We start from the raw sequence: 18,320 nt of genomic DNA on the forward strand, positions 1-18,320 counted from the left end.
TTACAATGAAACAAAAAGGCTATCAGAAGGATGGGATAGGTAACTTGTTTTACAGTAAACTGGGAGTTCAGAAGGGTGGAGTCACCACTCTTCTAGTCTCATGATAAGATTGGAGGCTCCCAAGGAATAGGGCAGGAACTTTCAACAATTACTAAAGATGACTTTTGGGGGAAGCAAGCATTTTGCAACCCTCAGTTTCCAGCAGGACCCACCTAACTGCCTGTTACGTCTGATCCTCACAGCGGCACCCAGGAAACGGCAGAGACGGTAGTTAAGACCAGCCATGCCGGGGAATCCTGGAACCTGTCTCTGCATTTGGACAGCTGTCAGTCTGGAAAGGATAAGAGCTTGCCTGGCTGTGCGGATCTCTGTTCTATCAAACTGGGGACAGGGAGGCCAGCAGATGCTACTTGGCTTAAGTGAAGGCCGCAGTGGGGTTCTTCTAACCCAAAGAGAGTAGAGTAGCAAGTGGCAGGCCTTGGATGGGTCGTCTGGAGTATCAAGGCAGAAACTTTAAAGTATGAGAATACTTTAAAAAGTGGAAACAGTAGGTAAGTTTATTTTAGTACAAAAATGCTTGAAATCCATGCATAGTTTTTTTTTTCATAATAGGCATTTTCCATGAACTTTTTGAAGACCTGTAGTAGGATCCTTAGCTTAAAGGAACAGGGCAAAGACACATTGGTTGCAGACTCTGGAATTTTGGTATGATATCAAAAATTTGTAACAGGAAGGCGGCAGAGACCCTGTTTTCTAGAATAGAGGTTCTAGAAAGCAGAAGGAAATGTCAAATGACTTCTCACTGGGTGCTTGAGGCCTGAGTTAGGGTTTTCCGAATACTACTTGAAGTCAGGGGCCTTGTCTTGCACTGAGCTGAGCCGTGGACATAAGGCTGCCTTGGCTGTGGTAGATCACTGGCATGGGGGCAGAGAACCCCACTCTGCAATTGAAGGAAATTCACTGAGTCCCTGAGGGTGTCTAAATTGGGCAGGCTGCCTCAAGACAAACCAACGGGTCCATGAAGGAGGTGCTTTTTCTCTCCGGTCCCTACTTGCTCATAAAGTTAACAGAAAGAAACAGTAGTCCTAATTCCTTAATCTCTAGGTTCTTGACCTTATGTTTATGATTATTTATGTTTGCACAGTCTGACTCTCCGAAAGCTTCCTTCTTCTTGGATTACACACTTGTGCTACTGTCATCAATGAGATGGCGCTTGTAGTTGTAGACACAATATTTAATACTTAAAAAGCCCTTTGAACTGGCTGTTTAGCCCTCTTTCATGAGGCTTGGATCAGAATTCAGGCCAGCTTTTCCGTGACAAAGCTTATTCTTTTCCATTGGGCCATCTTGACTTTGAAATTTCTCTTTCTCAATATTTTTTTTTTTAAAGTGATGATAAAGTTTCAAAATTCTGGCCAAGATACCTAGAAATTCATAAATGCTGTCTTCTCTGCTTAACCTTGTTTCTTAAGACTACACCACAATCCCTAAATTGAAATTTAGATCTTAACCTGGTGGTCCTGCATGAGCATGAAGATTCTGAATGAACCCTGATAATTGTCCTTTCTGACTTTAAGGTAACGTTCTGTGACCATAAGCAACATCTACATTTTTTCCTACCTAACCCTTGCCCTTTCTATTTTTTTTCCTGAAAGAAAATATAATGAACATGATACATTACTTTAAAAGTAGGTTTTATAGTGCAGTTGATGGCAAATGGTGGTGATGGAACAGTGAATTTGGGAAATAAACTTTGTAGGGGAAGAGGAGAAAAGAACGTATTCAATATCTCTACTCTTGGTTTGCATTGGAACAGTGACTGCAAAGGTGGGAGGTGTTTTTGCTCTTCCCTGCGCTCACTGTGGGTGGCCAGGGCTGTAGAGAACATTATTTTATTTATCTTAGAGGAGTTGTTGTAATTGTTGACCAGAACGGCTGGCATTTGGGGCTCACACATCACCGGAGTCATGGTCTGTTGGCATTTGAAGAGTAGGACCCATGCTGTTTCTCATCTACAGTGAGAAGTTCTGTATAGTTCCCCAAATGGCCCAGTTCAGGACCATAGGCAGCCCCCATTGTTAGGGCTGTGCATCTAAAAAACTTGTCTGGCCTGACGGCTTAAAAGTCTTAATGGGGAGTTCCGCAAAGGGAAGCAGTTATAGAAATTATGACAAAACTAACTCATGAAATATCCTGCAGCCAGTGAAACTCCATAGAGAGTCCATGGTGACATTGAAAATGCTTAAGCCATTATAATGGCATAAGTGAAGCATATATATATATATATATAATTAAAATAATTAAAAAACAGAATATAGCATTTTGAATGCAGAGTGATCTCAGTTATATTAATCCAAAGCAGAAAGTGGAAAGTGAGAAGATACCAAAATATTACTAATAGCTGTTTTATCTTTCTTTGCTATCTATCTGTGTGCTCTCAATTTTACTAAAGTTAATTATCCCTAACTTTCTTATGTATATATTTTGTAATCAGAGGGGAATAAGGGTTTTTTTTTTTTTTTTGCAGAAAAAATAGTTTCTTCTACTTTTGGGAAACTCCTTTGTGGATCAGGGAAATTCACTTGTCTCTTGCCATCCTGGTTTCTTGGATGACTCCTGTTCAACTGAATTTACACATTACATTTTATAAAATAACACCTACTTGATGCCAGCACTGAGGTGACGTAGAAGACTTGACAGCTTTAATAGTACCAGGTGAACGATAATTTTAAGAGGTGGAGTTGACTTATGGGTCACAAAGTGCCATGTGCTTTCCCAGGTCAGGTGCTGGGTGCTTTATTATCTGTTTGTGTGAGACCTGCATTCAGAACACTTCATCAGTGAGAATTTTCATATTTTGTCGACCCAGTGAAATTAGGGCAGACCTGAGAAATTTTGCAGACACAGAAATAACAAAAAAAAGCAGCAACAGTTAGAATAGCTGTTGGCCCTTTACGCTGTGTTAGTGCAATCTCAGTCTCCCCCAGAAACACCCTTATAAAGGAGTCTTACAGTTTATATAAACATGAGAAAACTAAAGTAGGAGATTTATTGACTTGCCCGTATTCCAGAGGTTGTCATTTTGGGTATTTGGGATTTAAATCTATGTTGTTGGTCTCCAGAACTTGCTATGCTCATAAAGTTTTCTAGGGAGTCTAGTAAAGTTCCTGCAGGAATTTATATTAAACCATCTGTTTTTCTTTTAAATGAAATAAGAGACAGAAGCAAATGATATTTGGAGCAGTAAAAACACCTGACAAAAGATAGCACTTTCAAGTTTTGAGTATTTTCTTTTTGACAAAAGTGAAGTGGACAAAACTGGGCTTTCGGAAGTTTCTGAGATACCTAAAAGTGTAGAAAACTTGTATTTCTTCAACTTAGCATTGAGTTTGCATAGGAGAGTGTTGGGTTTTCAGGTAGTATAATAGCTAGTAAGTCAGGGAGTCCGACAGGCTGCCTTTGTAATTAAGGCCTCACCATTTACAGTGTTTCTGACTCTGGGGAAATCATTTCACCTCATAAGCCCAGTATTTCTCATCTGTAAGATGGGATCAATAATATCTACCTTATTAGGAGTCTTGCAAGGAGTATGTGAGGTAATGTTCATAAAGTACTTGACACAGTGCCTGACTCATGGCACTAGCGTTCACCGATGGTGGGGATTATTATTACTGGGAGTGGGGAGGCCTGCAGCCTGGGTCTAGTTGTGCTACTACCATTGACCATGAGCAAGTCACTCAACCCCTCTGGATCATAGACTCTAAAGGGAATAACGGGAGTGTTATTGTAAGCTGAGGATGAAATGCAATTGTATATGCAGCAGTTTTTTGAACATGTATGAAGGCCTTTACTAATGTACCTGATACAGATGGAAGGGCTCAGGCGGCAGGCCAGAGTCAACTAGGGGCTCCCCAAGAGGAATGCGGCTTGCATAGAACTAGGTGAATGAGTGACACTCAGTGCTGTGTGGGGAAAAGCTTTCACCCAGAAACTAGGGTGCTGCTCACAAACGTTCCTGATTTGAGGCCTCTCGTCAAGAAAGGGCCAGCTCTGACCTGGACGTGGTGGAGAATCTAATGGCTACTTTTCCAGACTGTGTGCTTTCTGGTTAATAAGTCTGTCTGGGGTTTACTCAGAGGTTAGAAAGAGCCCATTTCCTCAGCCCTGTAAGCTGTGGAATCATCGAGGGTCGGGTGTGTGTGTGTGTGTGTGTGTGAACTTGTCCATACCCTAAGGCCAAGTGCTTATAAAAATTATCTGCATCCTAAATTGCCACTAGTGCTTAGTAAAGTTTGGCTCTGGCAAACTCCCATCAGAATTCCTGGCTACACTCACATCCTCTCTGCAGAACTATAATGGGAGGGCTGACCAGCTCTGGGTCCTGTACAAACATTTAACAGTCAGGGCAAATGAAGAGAAATTATATTCTAGTCCCGCTGCACGTACTCAGATGGATTCAAGATTCTCAACATGTTTCCTTACCAAAGGGGTGGGAAAGGCAGAATAATTTCTTTGGAACCGAAGGCTGATTTGTAGTTTTGTAGTTGGGGGCTATAAATCTTTTCGGTGACTGTTTCTCAGGCCACCATTCACTCCAGATTCTTACAGGAATCATGGTGTCTCCACAGAACAGTGCCAGCTCCAGTGCTAATCAAATTTAATCTATCAGCCAGAACTACTTTCCTACAGTGGACATCTGGGGGCATTGCTTATTAAAATGTTGAGTCTTTAGCACTCTTTAGAGCAAATCTGAAGGCTTGGTTGAGACTGTCTTTTTATTATTATTTTTATTTTTAAAGAGCAAGTTAATATGGAAGTGAGAAGGGGGCTAATTTGAACTTAACGTGCCCCCTTGGCTACCCCTCCCCAAAAGATGATTTAAAAACAGGCAGTGAGCCAGAGAATTTCCAAGGCTAACTTTCTCACGTGGAAGAGAAAAATTATTGCAGTGCCCTTTAGCTAAGTACACTCACTTCAGCGTTTATGGATAGTGGCAGTCACGTGTTCACCTCTTGGTGAGGAAGAGAGCTTGAAACAATCACACGGCCAAACCTCTGGGGGCTGGGGCTGGAATGATATCTGATAGTAGGGCACAGGGAGTACCTGTAAGGCTTTTGTGTGTGTTTTAATTAAAAAAAAAAACACCTTTTTTTTTTAATAGGAAAAGGCTTTTCAAGGAAGTTATCTTCCTGCCAAAAAGTCAAAGTGGACTAACCTCCTTTTCATCCTTTCCCTCATTGCTGTAGCAGAGAGAGAGACAGCTGACATTCCTGAGTCTTAGCAGACCTGGAAGCTTGTACAATAGGCCATGATACAAAATGCACGCTGAACAAGAGTGGGTCTTCTGCAGTGTGGCATTCACACGAGTGCAGGCAGGAGTGAAAAGGAGCCAACAGAATTATGTAAATCTTGTGGATAAAGACTTTCTAGTAAACTTTCAGCAAATGTTGACACAGAACTGAGATTTATTTGAAGTTTATTCCCTTATCGAAAGTATCCAGGACTGCTCACTTTGGCAGCACATGTGCTAAAACTGGAACGAAACAGTGAAGATTAGCATGAGCCCTGTGTGAGGATGACACACAAAGTTGTAAAACATTCCTTGGTTATCACTGTACCCCATAAAAATGTACAAGCATTACATGTTAATCAAAAAATTTACTAAGAAGTGTTCACAAAATGAACTAATTTGAAGTAGAACCTATGGAATTTTGATGTGAGACCAATAATATAGAAATGACAAATAACCAGGTACAGAAGGAAAGTGGGTTTGTTCAGGACGAGAACTTGTTTATAACTGGATCTGTGTATGTTTTTTCACCTATGGATAGGAAATTGTGTGTGTGTGTGTGTGTGTGTGTGGTACACACTGAATATTAAGTTACTGTTAATGGTGGATTGTATAAAGTTTGGTCTATATAATATGTGATCTGTACTTTGGGTTCATTCATCCTTGGCTAATACATGTTTTGCTGTTTATAAAGTTTGGAATAAAACAACTACTTGTTCTTGAAGGGTACCTGAACCAGGTAAATGGATCACTGTCGTCTGATGTTCCGATGTCCAGAGTTTGTGAAAACTGGTACTACCTGGAGCATGCATTCCTACTTGGTTTTAGTCATCCACAATACTACTGTGAAGGAGAAAAGAAACAGAAGCTTTAGCAAATTTAGGAAAATTTAGATCAGCTTACAAATGCATTGTTTTCTGGGGAATTACCATCTTTGTAAATTTGGTACTGTGACTCACCTCTTCCTGTACCGCTTCTCAAAATTTAGAAACTGGTCCTCTTCTGTTGAGTGGGTTCTGAGAACCCTGGTTCTATGCTTGGTGAACTGCTAGACTTTCAAGGCCCAGGTAGAGTGCGGCATTTTTTTAAGAAAACTTTTATTTAATAAATATAAATTTTGTAGGTACAGCTTTTGGAATATAGTGGTTCTTCCCCCCATACCTGCCCTCCTACCACCACTCCCATCCCACCTCCTACTCCTTCTCCCATCATTAAGATTCATTTTTAATTATATATAGAAGATCTTTATATACAGAAGATCAACTGTATACTAAGCAGATTTCAACAGTTTGGACCCACATAGACACACAAATTATAACGTACTGTTTGAAACAAATTTTACCATTAAGTCTCATAGTACAACTCATTAAGGACAGAGATCCTACATATGGAGCAAGTGCACAGTGACTCCTGTTGTTGATTTAACAATTGACACTTATTTATGACGTCAGTGATCACCCAGGCTCTTGTCATGAGCTTCCAAGGCTATGGAAGCCTTTTGAGTCCACAAACTCTGACATTATTTAGACAGGGCCATAATCAAAGTGGAAGTTCTCTTCTCCCTTCAGAGAAAGGTACCTCCTTCTTTGATGGCCCATTCTTTCTGCTGGGATCTCACTCACAGAGATCTGTCATGTAGGCCATTTTTTGCCAGATGTCTTGGCTTTCCCTGCTTGAAATGCTCTCATGGGCTTTTTAGCTGGATCCAAATGCCTTAAGGGCTGATTCTGAGGCCGGAGTGCTGTTTGGGGCATTTGTCATTCTATGAGTCTGCTATGTGGCCTGCTTCCCATGTTGGATTATTCTCTCCTTTTTAATTCTATGCATTTTTAAAAAAGATTTACTTATTTATTTGAAAGTCAGAGTTACACAGAGAGAGAAGGAGAGGCAGAGAGAGAGAGGTCTTCCATCCACTGGTTTACTTCCCAATTGGCTGCAACAGCTGGAGCTGCGCCAATCTGAAGCCAGGAGCCAGGAGCATCTCCTGAGTCTCCCATGTGGGTGCAGGGTCCCAAGGACTTGGGCCATCTTCTACTGCTTCCCAGGCCATAGCAGAGAGCTGGATCGGAAGTGGAGCAGCTGGGCCTCAAACTGATGTCCATATGGGATGCTAGCACTGCAGGCGCCAGCTTAACCAGCTATGCCACTGTGCCAGCCACCTCCATATATTGTTATTAGTAGACACTTGGTCTTGTTTATGTGATCCTTTTGGCACTTATTCCTATCTTTATGATCAGTTATGTGCTTAAAATTATCACTTTAACTAGTCAGATGGCATTGGTACCTGCCAACTTAATGGGATTCAGAGACCCATGGCAACTTTTTAGCTTTACCCTTAGAGGTAAGTCTGAGGGAATGTATGCTGAACTGTACATCTCCTGTCTCTCATTCCCACTCTTATTTTTTACAGGGATCAATTTTCCATTGGATTTAAACACCTAATAATAAATCTGTGTTAAGTAAAGAGTTCAACCAATGGTATTAAGTAGAAAAAGAAATAGTAAATAGAATCAAATAGTAAGGTGTTCCTCGACAGTAAGGACAAAGGCTGATCAAGTCATTGCTTCTCAGTGTCAATTTCACTTCTACAGGTTTCCTTTTAGGTGCTCAGTTGTCACAGATCAGGGAGAAAATATATTTGTCCCTTTGGGACTGGCTTATTTCACTCAGCATGACATTTTCCAGATTCCTCCATTTTGTTGCAAATGACTGGATTTCATTTTTTTTACTGCTATGTAGTACTCCATGGAGTACATATCTTATAATTTCTTTATCCAGTCTTCCATTGATGGGCATTTAGGTACATTCCATGTCTTAGCTATTGTGCATTGAGCTGCAATAAACATGGGGGTGCAGACAGCTCTTTTATTTACTGATTTTATTTCCCTTGGGTAAATTCCCAGGAGAGGGATGGCTGGGTCATATGGTAGGGCTATATTCAGATTTCTGAGGTATCTCCAAACTGTCTTCCATAGTGGTTTACCAGTTTGCATTTCCACCAACAGTGGATTAGGGTACCTTTTTCCCCACATCCTCACCAGCATTTGTTGTTTGTTGATTTCTGTATGAAAGCCATTATAGCCGGGGTAAGCTGAAAACTCATTGTGGTTTTGTTTTGCATTTCCCTGATGGCTAGTGATCCTGAACAATTTTTCATGTGTCTGTTGGCCATTTGGATTTCCTCTTTTGAAAAATGTCTGTTAAAGTCCTTGGCCCATCTCTTAAGTGGGTTATTTGTTTTGTTGTTATAGAGTTTCTTGATCTCTTTGTAGATTCTGTTTATTAATCCTTTATCAGTTGTATAGTTTGCAAATAATTTCTCCCATTCCGTCAGTTGAGTGCATCGCTCTTTTGTGACGACCTCCCCATCCCCAAGCAGAGCTAAATCCTCACAGATGAGAAATTCGATAATGACAACTCACACTTAACTGAACACTTGATATGCATTAGGACCTTTTCAAAGGTATTTTAGTCTATTTTATATTGCCACAACAGACTACTGCAGACTGAATAATTTACAAAGAAAAACTATTTATCATACATTTGAGGCTGGTAAGCCCATCATCAATGAGCAGGCATCTGGTAAGGCCCTTCTTGCTTTGTCATCCTGTGGTGGAAGCCAACAGGGTAAGAGAGAACAAGAAAGGGATGAATTTTGTTTTTGTCTTTAATAACAAACACACTTTTTTTTTTTAATTTGATAGGTATAGTTATAGAAAGTGAGAAAGACAGAGAGAAAGGTCCTATCTGTTGGTTCACTCCCCAAATGGCTTCCATGGCACTGTGCCGATCCGAAGCCAGGAGCCAGGTGCTTCTTCCTGGTCTCCCATGCAGGTGCAGGGCCCAAGCACTTGGGCCATCCTCCACTGCCTTCCCGGACCACAGCAGAGAGCTGGACTGGAAAAGGAGCAACCGGGACTGGAACCTGGTGCCCGTATGGGATACTGGCACCTCAGGCAGAGGATTAACCAAGTGAGCCACGGCGCCGGCCCCACAAACACACTCTTGATGATAACAAATCCAGTGTTGTGATAGTGATAATAATCCATTAATGGAAGCAGAGCCCTCACAACCTCATCATCTCTTAAATGCTCTACCTCTCAACACTGTTGCATTGGGAATTAACTTTCCAGCACATGAATCTTGGGAGATACAGTGCAATACTAACAATAACTATCAACCTTATGGAGCAAGTACTATTATCAGCCCCAGGTTACAGATGAGATCACTAAAGCTTAGAGAGGTTTAATAACTTGCCCAGGGTCTCATAACCATGTCTTGTTAGTTTCTAAAGTGACCTAAATGTGGTGGTATCTTAATCACTTTGTTCTTTGTCAGTATATGTGTATATTCTTTGTCAGTATATGTGTATATTCATTGAATCACATTGATTATACTTTGGTTTGTGTGCTGTCCCAGATGAAAATGTGAGGCTCCAGAAATACAATGGCATCGTGATCACCTCCGTAACAATGAGGTTTTTTACAATCTTGACTTTCATACAGATACAAAATGAACACTGTCCAAAATATTCTTAGCTAATTAATGAATGAGGGAGCTGAGGAAGCTATGGGAAGTTCACAGGAGACCCATGAGTGGTTGTGGGATAAAGAAATGTTGAAATAAATTTACAAGTGGACACAAAACTGGAGCAGGAATCCCTTGATATGCCACTGAAGATAGTTTATTGACATCTGTAGACAAGACTTGTTTACATGCTTTTAGTTATCCACAAGTTACAGACTTATAAAGTAGCCCAGTTACTAAAGCCTGTCTCCTTAAGAGATTGGCTAATCCCCAGAAGCTCCAGCATTACATCAAAAGGTTGCTATTCCAAGGTGTTAAATTTTTTGCCTGTATCCCAAGAAACAGCATTTCATAGCAAACAATATATGGTTGTGGATCAGACAGACCAGGACACCCAAACTCCCTCCCAGGCTTAATGAGTGTGCCTAAGTTAAGTTTGGAGAATACAGGAAAGCACATGTACACATACAAAAGCATCACATGGAGACCTTGAGAGAATCAATGTAAGGATATCAGAGTACCCTGGGCTCCTAGTATGTATACACTGCTGCAGAGCAGGCGTCATTATTAGTAAATAGAGCATCTATAAATAGAGCTAACGTATGGTTACTTTTGTAGCAAATGTTTGCTGAGTGACTAAATGAAGAATGGAGAAACTTTTTTCGTAGAGGAGTTTGAACAGGCTACCCCAGAATATGCCACTTTGGTATATTGATTATTTTGAGCTGAGGCAGTTAAAAATAGCAAATGCTGGAAGAGGTTTTTCTGAACCCCCGTTATCTGCTTAAAGACCATCCCTCCAAAAGGAATTCTGTTGTCATCAGTCTGTTCCCTGGGATTTTCGTTAACCAGGAAAGACTGATTCTTATCACAAGACAGGAGACTACAAGTTGACAACACTCCAAAAAAAAAAAAAAAACTTTGTCACAAACTATTATGTCTCCTATCGGTTCTTCTAAGAGCTCATTCATCTCTCCTAAAATCATGTAGTCTTCTAGGTTGCCTATATTCCCATCTCCCTTTCCCCTAGAAAAATGGCATGTAAACTCCCAAGCTTACCACTTTTTCAGTATTCACTTTTTCCACCATGACCTACACTTCGAATGTCCAAATAGTAATTATTTTAGGCTTTGTAGGATATATGGTTTTCGGTGCAGCTATAAACGCTGCTGTTATACTTGAAAACAGCCTTAGAAAATATTTAAACAAATGAGGGTGGTTGTGTTCAGCACAACATTACAAAAGCAAACACTGGGCCAGATTTTCCTGTGATCTGAGATTTGCTGAGTCCTGGACTAAATGAATAAAATGGGTCATTCAGAAGCTTAAGGAGGAGGATGAACTACCTATCATACCTGTTGGAAGACCTTGCCAGTGGCACTCAGTGGGAACTTGGGGAGAATTTGGCCAGTGTTAATGGGAAGGTGTAACACAACATTGTATATAGTATTTTCCTTTGTAATTTGTTTGAAGTAAATTGACAACTGAATTACTGTCAGACATAAATTTTATTCTCTTCTCAGCTACATCATAGCTTGGTGATCTTGGGCAGGTAGCTGCTCATGTCTAACTTGAACACAACCACCCTGAAATAATCATGGGAAAAACAAATTATGAAATGACTCTATCAAGGTAGTAAGTATTTATTTCCAGGAAGGGAAGAAAGTATCTTTGGTGGGTTTTTCACATATGTGGGCCCAGGTAATTTTTATGGCTGATTGGTGCACTAGCTATTTTAGCCAGGGAGAAAGATATTGGGTAGGATAGTTTTTTATTGTCATGAAACAATCTCCAGAAAAACAAGCACTAAGTCTGAAAGTTATTGTATTAGGTTGATTTTGATAAGTCAATAAATACCATCATGTTAAGTAGTCTTATAGACAAGCATTTAGATTGAAATGTACTTCCCTGATATCCCATTTTCAACACAAAATACCTGGTTTTGCTTTAGATGTGAATGATTCTTTGCAAGTCTATCAACTCAACCTGAAGTTGAAAAAAAAAATAAAAAGAAATACAGACCATTAAAACCCAACTGAAATGCAAGCACTTTAAAGAAGGACCATTAGCCAGGCAAATATGAAGTTACCTGCGCTTCTGATAAGCACAATTAACTAAACAATGCAGCCCATTAGCAACTACTTGTGAGACATTAAGCCTTGGAAAACTTGGCTTTGATGAGAAAGATAGAGAAAGCCACAACTCCCTCTCATTTGAACAGTTTTAATAATAAAAAAAGTCTCATAGATGATCAGTTAGAGCCAGCACTTTTTGTGAACCATCACCCCCACACACACACATACACACACACACAGAATTTTAAAAAAATAGCAAGTGCCTGTGATGGCCTTTAATGTTCTTTCTACTAGTCAGAGTTAAAACAGGTTTGAGGTATGCCCAGGTTTGAAATTGATCCATATTTTTTTAATTTGTAACTGTTATTATTGATTTTTTTTAAAAAATTATTTATTTGAGAGGCAGAGTTACCGAAAAAGGGAGAAACACAGAGAGAGGTTTTCCATCCACTGGTTTACTCCCCAAATGGCCAAAATGGCTGGAGCTTCTTCCACGTCTCTCACACAGTTGTAGGGGCCCAAGCACTTGGCCATCTTTCACTGCTTTCCCACTCCATTAGCAGAGAGCTGGATCAGAAGTGGAGCAGCTGGGACTCAAACCAGTGTTCATATGGGATGCCGGCGCTGCAGGCTGAGGCTTAACCTACTATGCCACAGTGCCGGTCCCCATTACTGGTTTTAAATCTGTGTCTCAGCATAAGGACAAATCTGCTCTTAGATCTGTGTATGTTTGTGGTGGACGAGGACAGTGAAGGAGGATAAACTGAGAATAAGAGCAGATGCTAAGGCCGGCGCCGCGGCTCAATAGGCTAATCCTCCGCCTAGCGGCGCCGGCACACCGGGTTCTAGTCCCGGTCGGGGCACCGGATTCTGTCCCGGTTGCCCCTCTTCCAGGCCAGCTCTCTGCTGTGGCCAGGGAGTGCAGTGGAGGATGGCCCAGGTGCTTGGGCCCTGCACCCCATGGGAGACCAGGATAAGTACCTGGCTCCTGCCATCGGATCAGCGCGGTGCGCTGGCCGCAGCGAGCCAGCCGCGGCAGCCATTGGAGGGTGAACCAACGGCAAAAGGAAGACCTTTCTCTCTGTCTCTCTCTCTCACTGTCCACTCTGCCTGTCAAAAAAAAAAAAAAAAAAAAAAAAAAAAAAAAAAAAAAAGCAGATGCTAAGCTGATAAAAGCTACCGTCCAGCTCTGTGCATTTGCCGTATTGCTTCTTCTGAGTCTGAGTTGACTGGTATTGCCGTGAGTTAATTTGGGCCAAAATGAGTATCTCAGGCTCTTGCCTTTTACTTAGAGAAGAATTCTAAGCATAGACGCAAATGGCATGCGGCATGGTAAGGTTTATTTAGAAAGTGAGAAGAAAGAACACACAGGTGCACTAGGGCATCATTGAGGGAGAGTGGGCCAGGAAAGGTAGAACGGGGAGTTTCATACCCTGCTCTGCACGTCCTGGATCCACGAGGTGAGGAGAGAGAAATAGCACCCTCCCCTTCCCCAGACTTCTTGGTAACTTTGAAGAGTGGCTACATAGTACTGCCCCCAGGTCCCAGGTGAGGGGAGGTTCATCTTGGGGAGGGGTCATCTGATTAATGATAGGATTACATGGGGTGGGATAGGTGTGGCCTCCAGCCCATAAACTTAATCTGTCTCTTAATCTGTCTCCCACATCATTCCCCTCTCAGAGATTTCTGACCCTTAATCTTAAGGGGATGCTGAGGGATGTAGACTCATCGTCTCTTCTGTATCTCCTTCCTGCTGATCATGGACACAGCCCCTGCCTGTCTTGGGTCTAGAAATCTTTTCCTATCTCATCTATTGAATCTGTTTCATGAGCTGGAGAATTTTTAGTCACCACCAATGGCTGTGCTCCCCACATGGTCAGAAGTTGTTGAATTCTGAAACATACAAGTTTTATCAGTATGATAAAACTGGAACAAAACAAATTGCCAGTGGAGTGCCCTTTAAGATGGAAAGAATATATAAGAATGTATTTTATAGATTCCTAGATAGTTGGTGAGGATAGGCTGTCCTTGTGCAGGTTGTAAAACCATTTAGCCTGAATGTAGAGATTTTTACTGTCTCTTTCAGCAAATATACTACTGTTAGAGTAAAGGTGGCAGATCCCTCTAATCACTGCATGTATTCCTCTTGTTCTATCAGTATATATTCCAAGGCCTGTCGATTATCCATAACTACCTTCGACAGAGTATCCATAGACATAAGTACTTGCTGTAACAGTTGGCCTGAAGTGTAAGCCAGATTGCCTAAAGCAATGGTCAGGTTTTTTTACATCAGCTTCATGTGGCACACCAGGATCTTCCAGTATTATAATAGAAGAACCCACTAAGGAGTTTTCCTGCCAATAACAGCTCCCAAAAAGAATCAAAAGAAGCGGTAGGTACAACACATCTACCTTAATGGGTTGAGCCTTGATGTGACAAAACCAAAAGATTTACTTATATTTTTTGCTTTTTGAAGAAGTATTTGAGATCTTCAGTTGGCTCACAGGAGTAAGCAAGCAGATTTATGTTTCAAGTGTACCTGCAAAGACTCAGGAAGAAGTTTAATCCTTGACAAGTATACCCTGCTTGGGATGCCCTCTGATTTCACTGAGGTAGGCGTGCTCAGTAGCGCCTGGTAGGGTCCCTTCCATTTAGGCTGCAACTGGTCTGAAGAGGATCCTTCCTTCCAAGGTTTTAATAAAACTAAATCTCCTGGGGAAATCGGCTGCTCAAGGAGTCTTAGGGTATGGCACTGGGAGAACTTTATTACCATATTCCATCAGAGCCTTCTCTACCTGGCCTGAATTGATAGTATACTTTTATCTGATCTTGAATCTCTGAATCAAAGAGGATGTCAGAGGTAAGGAAGGACTGTCCATATATCATCTCATATGGGCTAAGCTTTAAGGCAGTCTTGAGTGTTATTCTCATCCTGAGGAGGGCAATAGGCAATAGTTTAAGCCACATTTCTGAGGTCTCTTGGCAAAGCTTAGCTAGAAGTTTCTTAAGATTATGATTACCCAATGACTGAGGTCTCCAAGAGGCTTGTAGGTGGTAAGAAACTCCCAGGCAGTAGTTACCTCTTGAGTTATTTTAGATACAAATGAAGGTCCATTGTCACTCTGAAGTGACTGTGGGAGTCCAAAGCATGGCACAACATCCTTCAGCAAGGCGTTGGATACCTCTTGTGCCTTTTCTGTTTGAGTTGGAGAATTTTCTATCTATCTTGTGAGAGTATCAATAAAAACTAGAAGACATTTGTAATTATTTGTAGGAGGCATGTTAGTAAAGTCAATCTACCAATCAGCCGCTCCTGAAGGTTCCAGTACTGCCTGAAGTTGAGCTAGTATCTCCTTTCCATATTTAATGGGGGAATTCCTTGCAGTCAATAAGCTTCTTTCTCTCCAAATTGCTGCGTGTGCATGTAACACAAGGAAAGTATATTTGGAATCTGTAAATATATTAACTCTGGCCTTTTCATAATCACAAGGCTCTAGTTAGTGCAGTAAGTTCAGCCTTTTGAGCTGAAGTATTACTTGGCAGTGCTTGAGCTTCTGTTACCTGGGTAAGATCCACTGTAGCATAACCTGCCTTTCTAATTCCTTCCTTCATGTAGCTACCGTCATCAGTAAACCACTCAACATCTGGATTCTCTAGAGGCTCATCTTGTAGGTCAGGTCTACTTGAATACACTTGTTCTACAGTTTCTACACATTAGTGAGTTAATTTTTCAGTACTCTCCGTTGGCAACAGAGTTGCTGGGTTGAGGATTTTGCACACTTTTAAGAGTTATCTTAGGGAAGTCTAACAATAGGGCCTAATATTTTGTAAGATGCCCTCCTGTTAGCCATTGATGTCTTTTAATGTCTAAGACCTCCTTGTACCTAGTGTGGAGTTTGAACTTCAAGTGGTTGGCCTAAAGTCAGGTTGGTGGCTTCTTCCGCCAAGTGCTGTAGCAGCAACAGCCCTTAAGCCTGCAGGCCACCCTGTAGCCACTGAATCTAGCTGTTTAGAAAAATAGGCTCCTGGTCATGGAAGTGGACCCAATTTCTGAGTCAGTACTCCTAGTGCAACCCCCTGTGACTGGCTTACTCAGGTTAGGGATTCCTGATGTTAGAGCTTCTGTGCTTCTGTTAGAAGCTCTTTAATTCTTCGGAATGCCCTCTGTAGCTCCCCTGTCCAGCAGAGTGGGTCTGTGTCAGGGTCTTTTAAAGCTTCGTACAAAGACTTGGCTAGTAACCCAAACCCTGACATCCATAGTCTACAGATCCTGCCGTCCCCAGAAATGTTCTTAGCTGCTTTTTCATCTGTGGTGACCCTACACATACAATAGTTTCCTTTCTCTTGACTGGAAGAGCACACTTTCCTGGGGTCAGAATATATCCCAGATAATCCACCTCTTGTTCGGAAACCTGAGCTTTTTTGGGGGAAACTGTATCCTTTTGCTAGATCCTGGGCTTAATGGGATGCATAAGAAAACATCCTTCAGGTAAGGGTTTAACACAATAATGTGCGTTGGGACAGCTGCCTCCTTAATGGCCCTGAGGCTTTGAATCATTCTGTACTCTCCATTTGACTGTAAAACAGGCAAGATAAAAGTATTACAGGGAGACTGGCATGGAATCAAGAGTCCATGTTTGAGAAACTTATTAACTTAAGGGAGCACCTAAGAATGATAACAAATCTCTCCCAAGCAATGGTGTTGGACACTTAGACATAACTAAAACTTATGAGAGATTAGAATATCCTCTATTTAACACAGTAAAACAAAGTAAATCTTTGAAAGCAAGCTTTACCATTAACTCTAGTAAGACAACTCTTTGAGCACAGAAGTCCTGCATGGGAAGTTAGTACAAGGTGACTCCTGTTCTAAATTTAGCAATTAACATTCTTGTGTATGACGTCAGTGATCACCCAAGGCTCTTGACATGAGATGCCTAGACTGTGGAAGCCTCTTGAATCTGCAAACCCCATCGGTCTTCAGACAAGACCATGAACAAAGTGGAAGTTCTCTCCTCTCTTGAGAGAAGCGTATGTCCTTCTTTGATGACCACTTCTTTCCACTGGAGCCTGGACCACAGAGGTCCTTCATGGAAGGATACTCTTTGCACACCAGTGTACTGGCTTTCCAAATGCTCTTGTGGGCTTTTCAGCCAGACCAGAATGTCTTATGCTCTGCTCTGAGGTCACTGAGTGTTAGAGCGATTGCCATTCTGTGAGTCTGTTGTGTGGGCTGCTTCCTATGTTGGAGAAATTTTTAAAAATCTATTTAACCCTATCTGTATAATCACTAAACTTAAAATGCTACTTTTACCACCAAGCTCATGGGGACTTGGGATCCCATGGCAGGTTTTCACACTGTACCCTTAGGGGTGAGCCCATAGGAATGTATGCAGAACTACATAGCTAAACAGTCTGAGAAGACAAGAATGGACATGGCTTTCCACAAGCCTAATTATCCTTAAGCATGTGACTTGGATACATTACACTAGCTATAATTTTGACACCTTAGAGTCTCTTTTTGCACCCAAAATTGGGTCCATTATCTTACCAGTCTGCTGCCCCTCCCCTCTTCACTCCCCTCCACTCCCCTCTCTCCTCCCCTCCCCTCTCCCCACCTCTCCCCTCCCCTCTCCCCTCCTCTCCCCTCCCCTCCCCTCTCCCCACCTCTCCCCTCCTTTCCTCTCCCCTCCCCTCTCCCCTCCTCTCCCCTCCCCCTCCTCTCCCCTCACCTCTCCCCTCTCCTCCGCTCCCCTCCCCTCTCCTGTCCTCTCCACCAGGATAAAACCAAACTACCATACTAAAATAAAAAGAAAACGCTGCCTGGTCTGGGAAATACCATCCCAGAAGGCCAAAGAGAAAACTGCCTGGTCTGAGATGAAATCTTGCAGAGCTACACCATGCCTGAGGCTAGCTACCAAACCCCAGGAGGCCCTGCTGTGCCTGGGTGCCAAACCCCAGGAGGCAAGAAAACCAGGGTAAGGCTAAAATAAAAAACTAAAAAAAAAAAAAATTGCTCTGCTAACTTGGCATGCAGCATGCAACCAGCTACAGGGGCTGCCATCTTGGGGGTGGAGTCTGTTGCCAACCTTCCGGTGAAGGCAGAAGTCCTCATGAGGAGCCGGCATCTTGTCAACCACGTGTTTTTTCACGTGAAAAGTCACTCTAGCATGCCTTACTTTAAAGTCAAAAACCTGAGGCAAAGCAGTTGTTGATAACCATAAAATCAAAAACCTGAGGCAGACCAGTTGTCAGGAACCGTAAAATCAATCTGTGAAACTAAAGGCTTAAGTTTTATCCTCCGCAAATACATGTTATCCTTAAAAACATGTTACAAACAACTTGGAAACATTTAAATATTGGCAAACTAGCCCCTCTTTCTCCCACCTTTCCACCCAAATTCCATTAGCACTAACAGTCTGTATTGG

At 41.9% G+C, this 18,320-nt stretch overlaps 1 protein-coding gene and 1 non-coding gene across 7 annotated transcripts in view; both read left to right on the forward strand.

The window, feature by feature from the left end:
• Positions 1-18,320, forward strand: part of MPPED2 (metallophosphoesterase domain containing 2) — a 196,007-nt gene that overhangs the window by 31,486 nt on the left and 146,201 nt on the right. The window lies entirely within an intron of this gene.
• On the forward strand, positions 5,504-5,610 carry LOC127485023 (U6 spliceosomal RNA). The gene has a single exon (XR_007912232.2). It is a non-coding gene; the product is annotated as a U6 spliceosomal RNA (small nuclear RNA).

Source organism: Oryctolagus cuniculus, chromosome 1 (genome assembly GCF_964237555.1).
Source record: "Oryctolagus cuniculus chromosome 1, mOryCun1.1, whole genome shotgun sequence".
Lineage (NCBI taxonomy): Eukaryota > Metazoa > Chordata > Mammalia > Lagomorpha > Leporidae > Oryctolagus > Oryctolagus cuniculus.